At 48.9% G+C, this 21,043-nt stretch overlaps 1 long non-coding RNA gene across 1 annotated transcript; it reads left to right on the top strand.

Annotated features, from left to right (window-relative positions):
- The first annotated feature begins 4,066 nt into the window (after positions 1–4,066).
- On the top strand, positions 4,067–17,077 carry LOC125683958 (uncharacterized). Its single transcript, XR_007373177.1, has 3 exons — positions 4,067–4,103; positions 12,647–12,762; positions 15,953–17,077. It is a non-coding gene; the product is annotated as an uncharacterized LOC125683958 (long non-coding RNA).
- The last annotated feature ends 3,966 nt before the right edge of the window (positions 17,078–21,043 follow it).

Below are 21,043 nucleotides of genomic sequence, written 5' to 3'. Positions count from 1 at the left end.
TTTAATTAGCTGGCGTGGGAAGGATGGATTGGATAGAACAAGGAACCAGAAGGGAGAAGGAAGGTTAATCTATCCTCTAGCCTTGCTATTCCTTCTTCCTTGTGATCTTGTGAAGCAAGGAGATGATGTGTCCTTTGAAGTGCAAAGCAGTCCCCATCCTTCTCCCTAAAGTGGCTGCCTGCTCCTCCTCCTCCTCCTCCTCCTCCTCCCTCAGCCCTGTCCAGCTGTGGCTGCAAAGTGCTGCTGATGGTCGGAGCTGTGCTGGCAGGGAGGATGGCGAGCTGGGATCGGGATTCCTGATCCTGCATCCTCTGAGCACCAACATCCTGGGGATATCAGGAGCAGAAGGAGGGCAGCTGCGGCACGGTGTAACAAGCAGCCCTTTGGCCAGGACCCGTGTTCTCCCCGAGTCCTGTAATTGAATTGTTTTAATATTAATATCTTCTCTGGAGCTCTGCTGACGGGAGGAAGGGAGAGATGCTCCTTCCAAAATAGTCTAAAGCTAATGCAGAGAGTATGAATAAATCTCTCAGAGATTATAGCCTCTGGAAAGCTCCTGTGAATATCAGAAAGACATCCTCACTGCTACGGGAGGTTTGATTGAATTACAAATTTGAGGCAACTCCAAAGCAAAACTGATTAAGTCTTTTCTTTTCCGCTCTCTCTTGTTGTGGCTTTTTAAAGTACCAAAGCTTTTTTAATAGTTAGAACCCTTCCGGTCCTATTTGTAAGTAATTATAACTGGCACCCTGTCCACATAGATGGTTGGGCATAAAGCAGAAAGCTTGCAAGCACCGAGGCCATTATGAGAAGCGTTATCGCTTCTTATCTCCAAGGCAGAGTCACAGTCAGCATTAGAGGGAATCCTGCATCTCAGAGCTCTTCCATCAGTCGTTGCCATGAGGTTTTTCCAGCAAAAGCCACGTACCAGAGCACAGAGGAGGAGAGGAGGGTCTCATCCATGCTCTGCCCAGCGAAGGGCACAATGCTGGATATTGGCACCGCTTGCCAGACCCTAACGCCCTACTTTGTGAAACACTGCTGGTTGTGTGGATGCGATAAAATTCACCTCATTCAGTTGTCTCCTATTATACCAGAGATTAAAAAAGAAGAAAAAAACAACAAAGAGAAAGAAGAGTGTTGTAAGACAGAAGCTTTGCGTCTCTTGCAGTGCTGTCTGTCGGAAGCAGACAGCCGTGGTCTTTACCAGCCCATGACAAGTGATTTTTCCAACAATCAAATGGGAGAACATGCTCTGTTAGGCTTATAATTGATAATATACCACTGTTGAAATATGCCTGTCAGTTCTGCAGGTAGATAAAATTGTATCATTGATATTTCATAACAATTTTCTCAGGCAGCGTCTGAAGCCACGTCCTCCCCCTAGCAGATAAAGGCTGGGCAGGAAGACATGCCAGCAGGATCCAGCCTCCGTGCAGGAGGGGGGGAACCAGCTGCAAACCCCTGGCTGCTGGGGCTCAGCTCTGCACATCACACGCCTGTTTGAAGCCTCTCCCAGGGCCTGGCAGACACACTGCAGCTCGGTATGGAGATGTCTGTATCACAGAGGGGTTAAAATAATGAATAGGGAAATTGGGATGATCTAACCCAAGCCGTAACGCTGGCTTTTTAAACAGAGAAGGCAATTAGCTCTTGGACGTTTCAGAAAGCGCTGTGATTGATCCTTTCCTCCCCGGGGGCACAGTGGAGTGCAGGTGTTGGGGAAGATGCTGCTGGGAGCAGCTGGGCTTTGGGAGTGGAGAAGGAGCACCTGTGGGACACACCTGGAAGGAAATCAGAGCATCCTCCAATATCCCAAGTTAGAAAGGATCCAGATGGGCTCTGATGGCAGCACGCGGTCCTTAGGGTGGCTGCTGAGAGGGCTGTGGCTGCCTTTGAGATCACAGAGCTGAAGGGGGTTCAGGTCCCTCCATCTCAGAGTGCCAGGACATTCAGAAGCCCAGGAAATCAAAAATATTCTTTTTGGATCTCTTTTTGAAAAGTGCTTTGGGAGAAAGCCTGGGGCTGAGCGGGCAGGGAGCCCCAAGGCTGCCCACCATCACACCTCCTTGCTCCGCTCCTTGTCCTGCTGCTCAGCTCTGCTCTCCAGCTTGGGTGTGGGGAAAGGACACAGCAGCCTCTGCTTCCTCAGTTCCTCTCTCTTCTTTTCTCCTCCTTTCCTTTTCAGACTGATGGTAAGAGCAGTCACGTGGAATCATAGGCTCAAATCCCATCACCTGTTTTGCTGTTCTGAGCAATCTGTGCCCGCTCCGACGGGTGCTGAGCACCACCACCCCTCTGCACCCAATCCGTGGGTGATTGGGGCGGGAATGTGCTGTCTGCTGCTCACCCATTAACCCCAATTAGCACCTCCGTGGAGGCTGGGGCATCTTGGCATTGGCACTTTGTGTGCTGCATCTCCTTCCCGTTTGTTAGCACTATTGACTAACATTTGGAGTCAAATTAAAGGCATGTAGCTAATAGCAGAATTCTGAATTCCCTTCAGGGTTGGCTGCACTGAGTGAAATTAAAGTTCCCGACATCCCCGCTCCCCTTCCCCTTTCCTAATTAGCCCTTCCCAACTCTTAGAGGTTGACATTTAAAATGAACTCAGCTAAAATGAGTATTTTTGTAACCATGGTATTCAGTGCCATAACAGGACAAAAGAAGGGGACACAGTGACACGTCCTGGGCAGTGTGGAGCCATCTGTCCCCTCTGCCATAGGAACACTGCTTTGCTGGTATCACTGCCCTGGTGTGTGAGCTGCAACCTGGGAGGGGGCCGCAAAGGTCCCTAAAATCGATGCGTTAAGAGGATTTGTGGCTTTTCTGAGTCCCTTCATGAGAGATTTCTCCCTGCGAGATACAAGAAGCAGCAAACTGTGGGCTAAGTCTGCAAATCCACTGCTGACACTTGGGACTGGGCTGACTCTGCTGAGCAAAACGTGGAGTGGAAAGACACGAGCCTTAGCAGCAGTGGGTGACCATGCTGCCCGAGTCCTAAACCTGCAATCTGGGGGCTTTAGGTGGGTTTAAGTAAGCATGGATCTAATACTAATACCCGGTACTTATATATGCTTTATCTTTAGCACCCTGTACAGACATTAATTACAGACACAGAGAGTGCCTGCAGATGCATCGCTGCAGATGCCACAGCTTTGCTTTAGGGCCGTGCATGCTTTTTGCTGACAGCTTCAGCTGTGCTTCCTCCTGGAGAGGTGCTGCCTCCTGGGTTTGGACAATTTGCTCTGAGCAAGGCAGCAAATGTGTAACCGAGTCGTGTGTGGACGGGCACATTCCACACATTTGTCTTCATTCCTCTTTTGGGGAACGCTGCGCTCCCTGCAATTCACAGGCGATGCAGAGATGAAAACTGCCCCTCCGCTTCTCCAGATGGAACCAAGCACCTCGTGCTGCATGGCTGCTGCCCGCAGGGTGCTGAGTGCTGGGGGTGGGGAGGAGGCAGCAGCCACACGGATGGGCTGGCTCTGCCTTCACAGCCTTTCCCCATCTCTGACCACATGCTGGACATGCAAAAGATCCCTGTTTCCTTGGAAACGGGTTCTTTCTGCATGTGCTGCAGTGAGTCAGGAAAGTTTGCCTTCATCAAACCCCTATGGTGAAGAGAATAGGCTGCAGACTTGCTGTCCTAGGGATGGCAGCCTGATTGCTGCTGCTTCCCTTATTTACATCCTTTTAGAAAGGGAAAAGGGAAAAGAAAATGCCTTCTGCTCCTCGCAGAGATCTCTCAGCAAAGTGCCCACCAGTCTAAACCCCTTTGGTTCATCTTCTGACAAATATTTCCTTTTTTTTTTTTTTTTTTGGAGAGAAGGAAAATCGAGAAAAATGGCCGGACATTTCTAATGTGGGGCTTTAACTCCTTGTATGGGAACTACTGAGTCACGGCCTGAACCTCTGATTGATCACCTGAGGCGAGCCATGAGCCAGCCAGAGGAGCACAGTGAAGGCAATTCACCTGTGCTGCCAGAAGGGGTGGAGCCAGGCTGCACCCCTCCTAGACCTATTTAAGAGCTGGCTGCCAGTGGGGAAGATCTGTCTGGAGATCCCTCCTTCTGGTGTTTTGTGGTGAGCCTAGCATGAGGGTAAGCCTTCCATTTATTCTCTTTTGTTATCATAGTCCACTTTGCCTAACTCTCTTGTTTATTTTGTGATTGTAACATCTTAACATCCATTGATCATACACTCCTATTATTCAACCAGGATTTACTGAACTGAAGCAATGACAAAAACTTTGAGTTAGATCCAAAATGAGTAGGCAACTCTCATGAACAATTTTTTGCCATTCTCCTGTGCTTGTTTTGACTGCCTCTGCCTCTGAAGCCTTGTTTGAATTTGAGAGCAAAGTTTAATTTGATTATTTTTACAGCCAGAAAGCAATGAAGAATGAATGAACGTTCTTTGCTGAACATTTCATTTGAAAAATTCTGCAAAAACCACTGAATAAATGATTCAGTGATTGCAGCTGTGAATTTTGGTTAATCATCACTTTAAGGGCTCTGCTGGTATAATTTTGCCAGCTGAGGAATGCCATTACGTGCTTTAATGGTCTTTAATGGACCAACACAATGCTGTGTCGTGGTGCTGGCTGTGCTGTTGGTGGAGCAGTGGCAGCATTGACCAGGGACGTGGCTTACATGTCAGCCCTCATTCACACCATGTTTTAATGACCTGGGTCTGGTTGGAGCTCACTCCCTGCAGCTCTGTGAATGCTGACAACAACATTCAACATCCATTAGAAGTCTGGTGGTTCTTGGCTTTGGTGTATAAGCAAAGCAAAACTTGTTTTCAGGGACCTGGGATGGGATTGTTGACCACCAACCCGCTCAGCTTGCTGGGCTTGCTGCCCATGGGCTGATTGCAAACTGAATCCACTCTGGTTTTGAGCAAATACAGGTGCAGTTTATGGAACTGATTCTCAGCTGATTCCTTTGGTTTCAGCATAAATCCCAGGAGAGATCAGCACTTTGCTTTAAAATCTTTGAGCAGCTCAAACTGAGGGATGGATAAAGGGAAATGTTTGCACAATCTCTTTGCAAATCAAATCTGTAAGTCATGCATTGCTCTGAAGAGGCACAAAGGAGATATAAGCCCACGTTTTGACTTTGGGCTTGCAAGGCAAAGCTGTCCTGCATTTTAACATCAGTGGGATTTTGTCCTGCGATGGAATTGGAGCCCTGAGACACCCAAACACTGCAGTCCTTCCCTCAGCCTGCTCCAGCAGCTTCACCCCATGCCGGTCACATGCAGTGCAAGCACTCTGACACCTTCCCCTAATCATGGGATGTATAAAGCACTTGGTGACACATGGCAGAGGAGCCCTGTGCATGCAGCAGAGCGATCCACCATCCCCAGACCCCACACCTGCAGCAGAGCCATCTCATGGTGGTGGGTCGAGGGAGTATTTGGGGACATTGGTACCTCCAGACTGAGCCCATCACTCTCCTACATATGGAATGCAGAACAGCACACCCAGGATAAGCCCCACATCCCAACCTAACCTTGGCACATGGATCCTATGGCACCACAAGCCCTGCTCGATAGCCAGGGCAGTGTTTTGCATTTTCCTCTTTGCAAAATTACCAATTTCTTTCTATACTGAAATTTCCCCATTGTCAGTAAACTTGAAGTTCAGCCCCCTTCCTGCTGTCCTGAGCTGGAGGCTGACTGCAAAGGTAGTGAATAACTTCAAGGTTTTTGTGAGTTTGGACTGATGTTTGAAGGTACTGAGCCACTGCTCTGTGTCTGTAGGACCTTAAATGCCTTCACAAATCTGTGCTTGGTACCCAGCCAGTGAACTTCACCCAGCAGGTGGCTGGTAGCCAGCCCATGGCGCAGGGATCCAACGCAACGCACGCTCATTATCTCTGCCTTGCTCAGAAAGGATATTGTGGTTTTAATAACTTCTTGGATCCATTTTTTCCCTGGTAGCTCTTGTTACCTTGGATACAGGCTCTGGAGAGGCTCAGCCCTGCTAAAGATGGTAGATCATTTAAATGGAATAGACGATGAGGTGCGGATTTGCAAACTGCTTTTGCTCTCCTTGAGAGCTGGCTGGGAGTTGTCCAACAAAAGTGAGTTTCCTCAGGAAACACCAGTTTGATAGAAAGGGAGCTGTTTGTTGGAACGTGGCACCAGATCATCCCTTGGGATGACTGCACGAGCTTGAATGTAACATCTCCTGTATCTGTGTGACAGTGCCGGTCTGGAAGGAGCAGGGCGCTGTGGCTTTGGCATGTGGCAGTGCAGCAATTCCCAGGATGAGCAGCAGAGCTGCACGACCTCCTTCCCTTTCTCCCAGCCCTCGTACACACACAGCTTACCCATGGATAAGTCATGCAAGTCTGAGAAATTCTCATTTCATGCCAAGAGGTTAGCCATCCCTAAAGGTCACCAAATCTATTAAAGGAAAACCCCAAGGTTCAGAGCTTTGGACACTTAATTTGGCTTGCTTTGGTCAAATTTCACGCTGCTGTACGTTTTGATTTATGCACTTTGAAAATCTTTCGCTGTGTTGGAAAAAGCCAAGGTGCCTGTTGTAATCAAATAGCTCTGGCTTTTCTGAGATGCCTCTACTTCTTTTAATGACTCTGGGGTGTCCAGGCCCATCCTGATGGTAAACAAACAAAATAAATTGCTTTTGCTTCCTGCTCCTCATCATAAACAGATTTGGATATGACAGCTGCCTGACAAATCATTAAGATCATTTGATCACTGTCAGAGCAAATCAGCTCGAACTTGAGACAATGCGCTAAGGCTGTCTTTGCTGCTGGGGTTACTCGAGTACAGATGCTGATGGCACTGTGCTCTTGCAAATTATTCTTAATTGCTTTATTGGAGCTGATCAGGGCCATTGCCTTTTGGAGCTGGGTGACATGGGCAGAGAAGCAGCTGTCTCAAGAGGGACCAGAGAGCTTCATCCCTTCTGCCATGAGCCTGGCAGCTCCTGCGAGTCCATCACAGCCCGCTCCCAAGCTCCTGCCTGCATAGAACTGAAATGCTCTGCTCCCAGGGCCCTGCAATGCTCCACCCTTATCCTGCCTTGGGGAGAGGGTGGCAGAGACCCAGGAGAGGAAGGAAGAATCATTTAAGATGTAGCAGCAGAAGGAAGAAGAAAGAAATCTTTTTTCTTTGCTTAAAAAGAAATTTCAGCCTTCCTGGAGTGAAGAAAGAAGGGGAGGGAGGTAAAGGCACCACACAAAGAGAGGAAAATGTGCTGAGAAACCACAAGGCATTTAAAAGCTAATGCAGGAAACCGAACCGACTTTGATATCCCCTCTCATTCGAAACGTTTGAGGACAGAATAATGCTGCCATGATTTATTGCACAAAGGGATGAGAAAGTGAGTGGGTCTGAGAGCTACCTTCTGGTTCCTGGGACAAAAAATGCTTTGTATTAAATTACAATGTATAAGCAAAAAGCCCTTAATAAAGTGTCTATTTGCAGGCACGTATTTATTGAGGAGCAACATGTGCCCGTTCATGAAGAGATAGCTGGGTAAAAGCAAAGGTCATTGTGCTGGAGAGGAGCCTTTGTGAGCCTGTAAGAACTTTTCCACACTGCTCAACTGTTGCTGTGTGCATTGAAGCCAGCACTGCAGTGCTTCTGGAGTGGAGCTTCCCAGCTCATCCAAATACACAGGGGCTGTGAGATGGGGTCCTGAGGATGCCCTGAGTTTGCTTAAGAGCAGCTCAGCCAAGGAGCTGCAATCACCGCGAAGGGCCGGGTCCAACAGCTCAGCTTGCTAGCCTTTATTTTATGCTTGTTTGAGTTAATTTTATAATCAGTGGACAGAAGAGGCATTTTGGCTTCATGGTCATTTGCAGCTGGATGCAATCACAGCAGCAGTAAATTGTGCCCAGTTACTGAGCAGTGAGCAGATGAGGCAGGGCCGGAGCTGAGCTGCTGGTGGCTGTTCCGAGAATGCTCTGTGCCAAGTGGGAAATCTGCATGGAGACAAACTTACCCTGCCTCTTTTCTATATACAGAGTGGATGTAGTCTGAGTCCTTCACGAGAGAAGGAAAAACCTCTGCAAACTCTTTATTCCTTAAATATTCATCCAAATATATGGTGGAGCACTGCTGAATGAATGAAATATGGAGCCACATCAAAATCAACTTTTTTAACAGGGATGTGTCTGTTATATAGTGTGCATCAAAATGAACATTTTTTAAACTGATGAAAAATCGATGTTACAGAAGCAAATGCTTAATTCTTCATTTGACGTCTTCATTTTTTAACTTCCAGATTACATTTTCAGTCATTTTACTTTCCTGCCTGTTGTAAACAAGCTGTGTCAGCCTGTCCGTTCTGCTGCCTCTGCTTTCGATGTGCTGGCAGGGACACAGCAGATCCCTCCAACCTTCACAAGGTGAACAAGAAAACCTCAGTGCATGGCAATAGGAGCCCCACATCTTCTCCCCATAAGGGGGGAATAGGATGCAGAGCGCCCCTGAACTTCCATCAAGGATTCCTTTTGTGTCGGTTCCTCTTGAATTTGGGAAAGAGAAGGAAATCTTCAAAAGATGTTGGTTTTTAAGATGTTCCGAGTCCGGCTGAAACCAAGAAAAACTGAATTAAACTTCAGAAGAGAAGAGGGATATCTCTTAGACACAAGCAGAGAAGGTGAGGCCAGGTTTGCCATGAGCCTTTTAACCCGGGGGTGGCCTGGGATGAGCTGCGTGGTGCAGAGGGGCGCAGCCCCGCAGAGCGCGGTTTCAGCACCGGGTGGGCGGACAGCAGCCATTGGCGTCCATTGGGATCCATTGGCGTCCATTGGGATCCATTGGCGTCCATTGGGATCCATTGGCGTCCATTGGGATCCATTGGCGTCCATTGGGATCCATTGGCGTCCATTGGGATCCATTGGCGTCCATTGGGATCCATTGGCGTCCATTGGGATCCATTGGCGTCCATTGGGATCCATTGGCGTCCAGCTGGTCCCATGGAGGGATAACCATGACAGGCAGAGCTGTGTTTCAGCCCAGTCCTTTTGGACCTCACATTGCAGGTCCACCCCCAGCACAGCCACACAGTGCACTCAGGGCTTGTCAGGTCCCGTTCAGGCACTGCTTTCCTCCAAGTCCAACGTGCCTCCAAAGCCAAACTTCTCCCAGCAAGGAGCAGACAGTGCCTCTCCCTGGTCCCACCCCCCAGCACGCTGCTGTCTGAGCACACACGCTGTGATCTCTTTTAAATGGATGTATTAATCCTGCTCTGGCAGCTCCAGCCTGGACTGCGTTCCATGTAACCAGAGCCTAATTCTGCTCCCAGCTCGTGTGATTTACGTCTATTCCCTGCATATTCAATGAGGTGTAAAGCAACCCCTGCCACCATCAGCATCACCTGGGCTTGATTTGTTTCAGCAAGAGAGCGCTATTTTTTCTTTTATCCTAAGCAAAATGCACATTTGAATGGGATTAAATCTAAACCCCTTCAAACACTTAATTCTGACTGGAATGCAAACAGTCCCTGCAGACATTCGGAGCAGCTCCAGGCAGTGGTGAGAGCAGCAGTGGTGCTGTGCCTCCACATTATTTTCAATTGCAAAACAAAAGTGGGAAGAGAGGCCTTAAATGATGTGAAAATAACACTGTTTGAATTAATGTGTCAGCTCTGATGGATGCTTGTACTTCCCAGAGTTTTGAAAAGGCTCTGAAGGGTGAGATATTACCAGGTGAGATTTACCTACCGTCCATGGCTTCCAGTCAGCAAAATCTTGGAGGAAAACCTATCCCTCACTCCACACTGACTTCCCACGGAATATTGAATCAAGGTAAAGACGTGGAGGGCCAGATACACAGAGGCATTCTGGCTTCTAACTCCCATTAGTTTTGATGTGAGTTCAGGCATTTTCAGCTATTACCTTTCATTTAGTCAAGTATCACTCCTTATCCCCACTTGGCTCTGTGGCATGAGCCCAGGCAGCATGCAATCCTGAATGGGGCTGACCAGCAGAGATTGCATCCAGCTCTGTCCTGCAGCATATTTCTGCTGCTTTGAGCCCTCAGGAAGGTGAGAGACCTTCTCTTGGTCTCACACATCTGTTCTCCTCCAGCTGGAGTCGGCACTGCAGCCTCATGTGACAAAGAACAAGGTGTATTTACTGGTATTTAGCTCCAGTGCCAGGTGTGTGCAATGCAGGCTGCCTGCCCTGCTCCTCCTGGACTGATTCAGGACTGAAGAGGAGACACAGGGTAAGATTCTCCCCTCAGTCTTGGGGTGATGCTATGGGAGCAGTGCTGCTTGGCTCTCCGTTCTGGTCCCTGCTCAGTGCTGGAGCACTGCAGATGCTTGCAGTGTCAGGATGCTCAGGTCCACAGGGGCTGCTGCCCTCCTGCCACAAGATACGTGCTCTCCTTCACCCCTTTCACTCCTTTCTTTCCTCCTCCACTCTTTCCTCTGGACAAGCCCTGGATTTGGTGCTGGGTTGTGGCCAAGCAGCTCAACTGCAACCAAGGCACGTAGGAAGGTGCAGGGCCCAGCACCAAGGGAAGGGGTGAAGGTATGGAAGCATCCTGTTTGCTGACCTCTGAAGGAAGCTGCATTGCCTGTGAATGTGGGCATGAGTTATTGCCTTCAGGGCCAGGGGAGAGATGACAAAGCTGGGGCCACTGCTGCTCCACATTGGAAGTGAAGAACCATCCTGAGATACTGCTGAGCTGCCCTGGAGCAAAAGGAGCTTTTCTTTATTCTCCCTTTGACTCTCAGCACGAGCTTCCTTTCCTCTTTCTTTCTTTCTGGCTCAGGTAGGAGTGTGCATTGAGAAGAGGACAGAAATAGCAACCAGCATCTGGGGAGGAACAGATGCATGGAGAGGGACTGGGGAGGTCCAGGCTTTGTTCAGCCCCAGTGCAGCCCAGCCCTGAGCTGTGCTCAGCTATTGGTGGTTTCTCTGTACCTTAGAAAACATCATCTCAGTGTGTGCCAAGCTAGTCATGTGTTGCTGGTTTGGAGCCTGTAGGAATGCTAAAAATGCATTTTAAAAAAAAAGAAAAAAGAAAAAAGCTCAAGCACCTTCTCTTTCTAGCCACTGGGCAATTACCAAGTGAATCCAGAAATAAATAAAACATCCCCATAAATAGAGACAAGCAAAGGAAATTAAGCTCCTTCTGTTCACAGCTGATGTGCTGCCCACAGAGCTGCTGGATGGGAACCACAGGGCCTCGGAGTCCCCAGGGGCAACAGGAGGGCTGTGCAAGAGGTGTTTGCTTTGGGAAAACCACTGCTTGTGGTGATTATGGAGTGACTGTTTGGATGGTAACGTTGTTTTACCTTTTCTCTATGGTGTGGTAGTTGATGTGGGATGGCTGGCTGGATCCCATCCCACATCAGCTGGTCCCAGCACCACCGGTGTCCTGGGTTAATGCAGTCACTGCAGTGTTGGAGGTGGTGGAGAGGTCAAGGCCTTGGCAAGCAGCACAGCTGCAGAGGGGAGAAGAGAACATCTGTGTGCATTAAGAAAATTCTAATGGAATATTGATAGCAGATGCTTGTATTACGAGGGCGAAAAGCACCCTAAAAATATGAGGTTGTGTTCTATATGAGGCTCTTCAGAGGCTCAGAAGGGTATTTTCTCTTTAAACAAGCAGCACTTAAAAGCCAGTGCTTTCTCTCCAGCAAGACATGAAGTCTATTGGAAATCTGCACTGGGCTGGGAGGAGCAGGGGAGGCTCAGCTGTCCCAGCAGCCGCTCCGCTTTTCCTCTGCAAAATAAATATGGAATCAAAGGAGCACTCCAAGTCCTGGGTTTGTTTGAGACCAAAATGGATTTCAAAGTAGCTCCCACGGTGTTTGCCTTTGCTTGGGCGTTCGTGAGAGCTGGGAGGCCGCGGGGTCGTGATCTCCATCTCTCATGTTGGCTTTCCGTCCTGCTGCCCATCGCAGTGCGTCAGAGCGTTCTCCTCCTAAATCAATAGCAACAAAGCTCTCTTCGTGGTCGTTATGGCAATCAAGGTTAAGTCCCAGCTGAGTACTTTTAGGTTTCCCTTTAATTTTTCAGGATTTTTTTAGGAGTTTTTTGATCATTTATATTTAAGACCTGTGGATTAGGTCTACTATTGGCTGGAGTTGGTCATCGTATATCTTCAAAGCACTCCCTAAGCAGGAGCAGGAAAGGGGAGCAGGCATGAGGAGGAGCTGAGGCTAGAGGTGCAAACTCTGCTCCATATCTAATAAAATCAATTACACAATTACTGATGAGACTTAATTACTTGCAGAAATACCGAGCAAACGTGAACAAAACTTAATGCATGGAAAGTATTTCAGGAATGCATAAGCTACCAAACAAACCACTAATAATGTATTATTAATGTATTAATGTCAGCATTAATGGCAATGCAGTGTTTTGCAGCTGGTTTAGTAATAATGCCACAGTTTTATCTATTAATAAGTGTAGTTATTTTCTGCAGTAAATAACACTGAAAATAGCATTGCTTTTCTGGGGGGTCTTGACAGCTTCTGCTCACACATTGCCCGGCTGGCATCCCTGCCCTGCTCTTCCCTCGCTCAGTGCGCTCAGGTGCAGCACAGCACTGCTCACTGCATTTCTGCTGCCCTGGGCAATTCCAGCTGAAGGGCCTCTGCATTTTTCTGAGCTTTCCTTCTTTGTCCCATATTGCCCTGCAGGAACCTCCTGTCCCACGACCTATAGAGGCTCAAGGACTCAGGGGATGTGACCCATTGCTGTCCCACTCCTCATCCCTCCTGCATGGAAGACCTGTCATGCTCCAGGATGCTTCCAGGTACCATGTCATTAGCTACAAATTAAGCTTTGCAGTGCTGCTGGCAGCGTGGATCCCATCCTTTCAGGTCCTCCCTGCTGGGCACTTGCCATCAGAAGTCTCCTGGCTCGTCTGTGGTCGTGCAGCAAGAGGTAGGGCAGCTCAGAGCTGCTTTCTGCAAAGAGCTCGTGAGCCCGCAGGCTCCTTGTTGCTGTTTTTCTTTCTTAATTGGCTTGGAGTGTGGATGTGTGGATGTGCGTGTGCCTGCCTCCCTCATCAGCAGCACCCCTGGTATTCAGCGGAGTAATTAGAACATCTAAATCTTCCCTATATGTCATCCAGACTTTGTGAAATTAACTGTGATTACTGGCACCAGCCTGCAGACGTGCCGGATTCCACCGCAGCGCTCCCGATAAGCGTAATTGCTGCTCATTGTTGCTCTGGAGAGCCTTGCGCTCTGTGCCGCGCGCGCTCTCCTTCCTGCTCACTTTTATATTAGCACTGAGTTAAATGGCTTTGGCTTTTGTTGACTCTGAGGCTTTACGAGGAGATGCACACAACCGAAATCAGAAGTGCTTCTTGATTGCTGAGCAAACAAAAGCACTGGGTTTGGTGGAAATGAATCCTCCCCCGGCCCCTCGCTGGGCTCAGCAGGAAGAGCTCCCCAATATGTGTGCCTGCACATGTGTATATGGGGGACCTGCTTTGTGGCTTTCCCCACAGGAGAGCGTTATTTCTGCAGTCGGAGGTTGCAGCTTTGAATACATATGCCATGCAAAGGTGCCGTTGAGCAATGGGGGTGGTGGTGAAGCTAAGGAGCAGCGATAGATCTTCATTAGTTTCTTGTTAAATGAGATGTGCATTGACCACTTGGCTGCTAACGATGTGGGCAGATGGAGTGAAGAAGCACAGATTTTGCTCTCGTTTCCTTTTTCCCTTCTTTTCTTTCCCCCGTGGGAAAGAGAGAGAACAGGGGACACAGCAACAGGGATGGGATTGGTTTTCATTGGAATCCCTGTGGTGACAGGGGCAGGAGGGCACATCACCAAGCAGCCTGGAAGCTTGGAAATGATGCTAACTATGGGCAAACTTCAGAATTCAACCCAAAGGAGGCATTTCCAGAGTGACATTTCCAGCCAGGAAGTCTGATGCTTGGTGTGTCTCTCCACTCTCATTATATACTTTACTATTGCTGTTATGTATGCTTCAAAGGTTAATATATGTTTATGATGAGTACGCTTTTTATAAATGTTAATTAGCCCTGGTGCAATTTGGGGGATTAGTGCCTCAGTAATAAATGCTTTTCCTGTATTTTAGCCATTGTTAGCAGTGTCACAGCTGGGTTTGGGGTCTCTTCTAGGTCTTAGGGTCTGGGCCCTAAGAGCTGAAATCTGGGCTCCTCCACCCCTAATCTGTGTCCAGAACCCTCCAGATCTGCTTCTGCATGGCCCACATTGCACAGAGTGCTCAGGAATGGGGTCTGGAGCCTTTGTCTCTGATTTTCCAGGGTTAACAAGTGAATGCCCTTCCATTGACCACGTGCATAGACAAAATGGGATTTCAATCAGTGAAAAGGGAGAGGTAATTTCCCAGCTCCCATTAGCTGATAGTAATTGCGTTGGGAGCAGAGATCTGAGCTTGGGATTTCAGCACAGAGCATGCAGACGTGGTGCAGGCAGATCTTGCTGCTGCTTCACTTCCCATCACCTCTTCCCTGCTCCTCCGTGGGCTTCCTGCACGACTGGCATGGTGCATTCTGCACAGCCCCATGGAGAATCCCTCCAGAAGCAGGAGTGGTGCTGGGACACGTTGGGTTTGGCCAACTTCTGCAGCTGGAACCTTCCTGAGGTCCCCTACATGCAGCCCCATGGACATGGCCACAGCCCCAGCCCTGGTGCTCAGCTCAGGGCCCACAGTGGGAATGCAGGCACGGAGCTCCCCCCCACCACCGCCGTATCTCTGCAACACAAAGGTCAATGGAATTCATTACAGTGTAAAAATGAAGTTCTCAGATTGATTGAAGGCTCCTCTTTAGCACTTCAAATAAACGTGTTGGTTTTACTTGATGGAATGCTTTAAAGGTCCATTATGAAATGCCCTTTTATAAGAGAAGTAATTTTTTTACATCGTTTTTCTTTTCCTTAATTTTTGTGGAATGCAATTATCCATCCCCCCATCACTTCCTTTTCTTTTTAATAGTTGTTTTTTTTTTTTTTTTAATTATTTCTCCCTCCCCAGTGGAAAGAAAGCAGCATTATTTAAAGAGATATTGTAGTAAAACACAGTTATATGATGGATACAATGGATGGAAGAAGAAATGGATCCATCCATCTTAGCTTTTCAATGGCTCCCATCGCCATAATATCAGTAATATCCAAGTGCTCTGGTCTTTAATCCCAGGGGTGCTGGGCTTCCCACCTGGACTGGGAAGTGGAGGAGTGCCCAGGAGATGCTGTCCCAACATCCCCATCCCTTTTGGGGGGGTCCTATGAGCAAACCCTTGTGGCTGACACCACCACCACTCCCTGGGTAGTGTGTGCCAATGTGGGCACAGCACTGGGCTGCACTCATTGCTCAGCAGCGCTGCAGGAGCCCAACCAGGCAGCATGTTTAATTCCTATATTAATAGATTAAAAAATGGTGTCTGTTGGTGCCCCAGGGGACGGTCAGTGCAGAGCTGGTGTCTGCCAAGGTGCCGGGTCTGGTGCCGTGCAGCAGTGCTCCTTGTCAGCTCCAATAAAACCTGGAATCTATCACTGGCCCTTTCCTCCAAAGGTTTTCTTACTGAAGAAAGCAATTATAAATTGCCCTTAATTCCAGGAGTGCCAATGGGGAAGGGGTGGAGGAAGGCAGGGCTGGGGCAGCAGCCGCCTCCTTAGGGCTGTGCAGTCATCCTGTGGGCATTGGGTGCTGCAGGGCTGGGTGTGAGCCACGACTGCTCCAAAAAAAAGGGTGAACCCCCCCCTCGTGTGGGTCTGATGCAAAGAGACACCTGACATGGAAGATGAATGAAGAGCTGCATCTGAAGTGCCAGATACATAATACATCCTAAATAGGCTTCATTAGCGGTAACAATTAAAGTTACCATTGTGGATTGGATACGTTTTCTATTAACTTTGCCCTTGTCTCTAACTCCAGCTCACCTGGCAATAATGAGCTGTGTCACTTCTGATCTATTTCTCATAATAGTTCCTTTCTCCTCTAAATCCAGGCAGAATATGATCCACGGGCAGAGCTGTTCTGGGTTCCACAGGGATGGGTGCATGGTGAGCAGACTCCAGCTTTGTTCATCCCTTGCATTGGGACAGAGGCCGCTCTGGGTTGCAATTCAAGGTGCATGGACTGGGAGGAGTGCAAGAGGAATGGGGAGATACTGGAGGCTCCCTTGGCCAGGCAGGATCCCACAGTGCCCAGCAGCAAAGCAGCCTTCCTGCAGGAGCAAGAGGAGCAACGCTGTCTGCGGATTAAGTCTGGCTCTCTCTTGCCGCCTTAGCATTTCTTTTATCAAGGGGATTTGTTGCTTGGTGAAATATATTTTGAATTTTCTCGGTGCTGTTTTTACATTTTGGAAGCTGAAAGGGAACGGGATTGTGAAGTGCTGCCCTGTGTCTGCCCCAGAGCCACAGTGTGCCACAGTGCAGCACAGCCCTCCTGCTTAATGCGTTCCCCCTCAGAAAGCTGCCTGTCATCTCATTATATCAATAGTGATTAAGAGAGGAAACTGGCAGTTAATCCTCTGCAAGGTATTTTGATGATTAAATTGAGAGCATCTGGCTGTTTATTAAGTTTGGCTCTGGACAGATCAAAGGGGGAACAGTGGAGAGGTGACTCCCATCTCCACCACCCAAGGAGGGTACGGCCACACAGTCCCCTTCCCCATTCAAGTTCAGCTTTCCACGTGGTTTGCTCTGAAAAAGAACGTGCAGGAAAAAAGAAATGGAGCCGTGACAATCAAGTTTCCATCAGCCCAAGTTAAACAGGTTTTGACGCTTCGGGACTTTCCTGATAATTAAAAGCAAAGTAATGGCTCGTTGCTGGTGAGAACTGGTTCTGTTGCTCAGCCTTAGCAAAACCCCAGGCAGCAGTGCGAGGGTCGAGCATGGGGAGAGTCCTCCCCAGCCACACTGATGCTGACAGGGAGATGTCACCAATGTGGTGCCCACTGCAAGAGGAGGGCAGGGCTGGGGGGCACGCTGATGGCAGAGGGACCTGCAGGTGTCAGCGAGGCAGCATCACTGCTGGCACGTGGTTGCCATGGCGATGCATTGCTGCAGAGCCCCGAGCTGATGATTATTGTTATTTATTATTTTAATCTGGCCCTCATCCTGCTGTGGGGTGTGGGATAGTGCTCAGCTGGTGCAGAGCCCAATGAGAACCACTGTGCTGTGCGGGGATCCGAGACCCCGGTGACAGCCCAAGGCCGCAGGGAAGGTCACAGCAGACCTCGGAATTGAGATTTCATCTTCAGGAGCTGCTCAGTGCTTTGCTTTCAAAGCCATTCTTCATCCTTCCTCAGGGAAAGGGCCGCCTCGCCCAGAGGCACGCGGAGCTTTTCATATACGCGGTATCAATCTCAGTAAGGGAAGCACTTTTATATTGAAGATCTGATGGAGGGATAAATTCCCACAGAAGTAGAAAGCAGAAGCTAATAGGCTCTTTCACAATAAAAGAACAGATCTGCTGACAAAGGCATTTCCAGGGCATCCAAACAAACTGTAGCATTGGCAGAAGCCAGGGCTCCCCCAGCTCAGCACAAACTGCCCCAGGGGCTGCCCCCGCTGTTACCCACCCTGCACATCCCAGGCACGGTGCATCTCACCTCGGTTATCTTTGCTAAGCTTCGCCCTGATTTTACTTTGCTTTTTGCACTCCCCTTTTCCCTTGGCAGATTCCCATGGCAGACCCCGCCGTGGGCTGTCCTGGGTTGTGCTCTGTGCCTCGTGCAGGGAATGCCCCCTTCCTGGCACTGTCAGTTCTTCCCGTGTTGCTTTTGGAGGCGGCTGCAGGATGAGGATCTCGCTGCCCAGATAATCCTCCTGTTTAAGCTTCTTATGCTCTTTGGAAATGATAGGGCCCTCGACCTCACCCTTCTGTGCAGGGATCACCCCACACATCCCTGTGCTTCTCCAACAACCCCACACTTTTCCTCTCCCTCTGCCCCATTGCAGCGCAGCTTCAGGAACCCAAAAGGGCCCCATCTGCCCCTGGGGTGCCTTCTGCATTCCCCCTTTTGAAAAAATACGTGTTAATTTGTCTTCCCTATCAATTGATTTTCCAGTTAAAACTGCTCTCTGCCTGCCCTTGATTCACACCCTGCAGGAAAAAAAAGCCCTATAAAAGAAATGGATCCCCCCGTTGCTGAAGAGACTAAAATTTACTGAAGACTTATGCGTGCCAGTCCCCAAAGGGGGAGAAAGGAAATGATTTGTTCAATTAATTATAAATGTTTTAATTTAAATGGCTAATGTGGAAGATAGTCAGATATAAAACAGCAAACTACTGAAGTGTTTTATGGGTCCTTAAAGACCACTAAGTGCTTGTTCTGATTCTGCTCCAATCACTCCAATGACTTTTCTTCTTGCATTCCGGGTAGGGTGCGATGGGAGGTGGCAGGGAGAGATTTCCTCTGGTAGTTCACATTCCTTCCAGGAGAGCTGTGCTGAATGTTCAGCGATTCCTTTCTTTGGAGCTGGAATTTGCCTTTGAGGGGGGGGAGGATAAAGAAAGAAAGAAAGAAAAGCAAACAGATGTGCTCCCCCGATATGTGGAAAGGTGACAAAACAGAGCAAAGCCCAGGAGATGCTGCCAAGTTTCTGTCCTGCAGCAGCACTATGTGTTCCATCCCATGTGTTCGGGATGCTCTGACACGGGGCAATGCTGCCTTTAATTGCAAAGGGGCGGATGATGGCCCTGCCCGTGTCCATGTGAAGCCCTGTGAGTCTCAGCGATGCGCTGATGGATGACACGAAGCATTGCCAGCCCACCCTCCGTGCTGTCACAACTGTAGCCCGTGGAATGATGAGACTTACTGTAGGGAGAAATACTGCATGGAAAGAAAGAGTCCATCAACGGGGGCTGAGAGGGTGGAGCAGCATGTGTGTCCGTGTGTCTGTGTGTGTCCGTGTGTCTGCATGTCCGTGTGTCAGAGTGAGACGACACTGCTGCCGGGCTTTGCTTCCTCCTGCATTCTGCACCCACCGCCCCTTGTAGCCTTGCAGGCAGCTCCTTGCAGTTGGTCGGAGCTCTCTGTCCTCATTGCCATTCCCCTTTATTTTTCCTTCCCGATGACTGCTGCGGTGCTGCCGCTAATTCTCCTCCCCGGTTCCTATTTTGATGCTGTAAAAGAGCAAACAGGGAGGGGGGTAAAGAGGCCACTTAACAATGCATTGTTTCGATTCCTTTCTCTTCTTTGTCTTCAGGCTGTCCTGCCCTGAAAAGCATTTTCCTGGAGTTCTCAGTCTGCTGACCCCTGAAGCTTCGGAGCTATTACCTAACTAAATGGCTTTGCTTTTCACGCTTCAGCAAAATCTCTTCTTTCCTCTCGGCACAACCCATCTCCTCCCAGGCCACGCAGAAACAATTACAGCAGCAAAAGTCTTCTATTGCCGTAATGATGCTCCTGGCCACGCAGCAGCGCCTTGCGAGGTCCGTGTGTTGAGTGCTGCAGCATCAGCCCTGCTCCCTGCAGAAGGGATTCGATGTCAGTGAGCGCTGAGCCCTTCCTGCCGTGCACCTCCTGCGATGCCCTGTGTGTCCTTAAGGGGATGTGCCCGCAAATTTCGGGGGCTGAATCTAGAAAACACCGGGAAAAGCGACCCGTCCTTGAGCTGAGACTGCAGCATCGGGGGCCAAAGAGGGGGAAGGAGAAAAGCGGCAGGAAAGCAATGGGAAATGGAGTAGTTACGTTTTATGGAGTGAAGTGCAAAAGAAAAGTGGGAACAAGCATTAAGGAGAAAATGGGATTCGAGAAATTATTACTTTGGAGATTATTAAAGTGGAAATATTTGTGACGGAGTGCAGAAATTGGCCTCTAAAAGCAGCGCTCCCCTGAACCTGGATGTCCTTGTGTGTAGGGGACAGATCTCAGTGTGTGTGTGTGAATTTAAGCACTCTTAGGCAAGAGTTTGGGCCTTGTGCTTTAAAAGCACCTTGAAACCCTATCAAGGTGAAACAGTCTTTTTTTCCCCTTATTCTCAATTATTGCTTCGGAGCTGCGATGTGGAGCAGAAACATTTGGGGAGGGTGCAGCTTAGCTTGCAGGAAGCTGCTTGGGGCTGCTCCAAAAAAAAAAAGCCAAACTGGAGAAGTTTGCTTTCAGGCTGTGAGCTCAGGATGTGATGAACTCCAAGTGAATCCTTGGGAAGCACCGCGTGGAGATGCCAGGGGCAGGAGCACGAGGCTGCAGGGAGAGCGTGAGCTGTGACCTGTCTTGTTAGAAAGCAGAACGCCTCTCGCAAATGGATTTCCAATTTCCCGTCCACCTGCTTAGCTGAGACAGATTTCTTGCTTTATAATTACTTTTTGGGTACTTACAGGATCTGGTATCCAGGCAACTCGATGCCTCTTAAATCCTCTTGCAAATCTGTTGTGTTGTTTTATTTATTATTTTTTTTTCCTCTTGATTTTTCAGGTGCCACAAAAACACCAAGCACATCCCTAAAGCTTCCCTGATGCTTTTCATCCTGAAGTCTCCTGGCTGGCAGTGATGCTGTGCCATCACCCAGGAGCAACAGGGCTCTGCTCCGTGGCTTTGCACAGTGTTAGCAGGAGGCGTCAGCAGATCCTCCATGCATGAGCAGCACCGAAGGTCACTCTGGCACTGTTAGAAGTGATCGACCGTCCCCTCCTTCCATTTATTTCATGGGCAAACGAAGGAGGAAGGCAGAGGGAAGCAGCAATAGCATTTGCTGTTGTTTACAGGCCCCGCAGTCTCTCCATTATCGTGCAAAGATCAGGGGCAAGTCAATGCACCCCACTGAAGGTTACGCATCAATACGCATTCAAAGGCTCTGACCTCTGTCGGATGAAGTGTAAGTTAATTAACTTTTGCTTGACAGCTCGTGTGCTGGAATCATTTGGAAACCTGCTGACGGTGTTGCTGCATGGCCCATCCCACCCAGCCTTCACCCCTATGGCTTTCCTCTTCCCCCTACCAGGGCTGGCAGCTATCGCTTGTGATCCTGATGGCAACAATTAGGCCATCAATCAATAAACTAATTCTTCCATTTACAGTCATTAGGGACTGTGGATCTAAGCATCTGCTTTTGCTAATGAGTTTAAAAGTTGGCTAAATATGGCAGAC

This window comes from Lagopus muta, chromosome 23, assembly GCF_023343835.1.
Source record: "Lagopus muta isolate bLagMut1 chromosome 23, bLagMut1 primary, whole genome shotgun sequence".
NCBI lineage: Eukaryota > Metazoa > Chordata > Aves > Galliformes > Phasianidae > Lagopus > Lagopus muta.
Note: the sequence above shows the minus strand (reverse complement) of the source record. Positions and strands in the feature narration are given on the sequence as shown.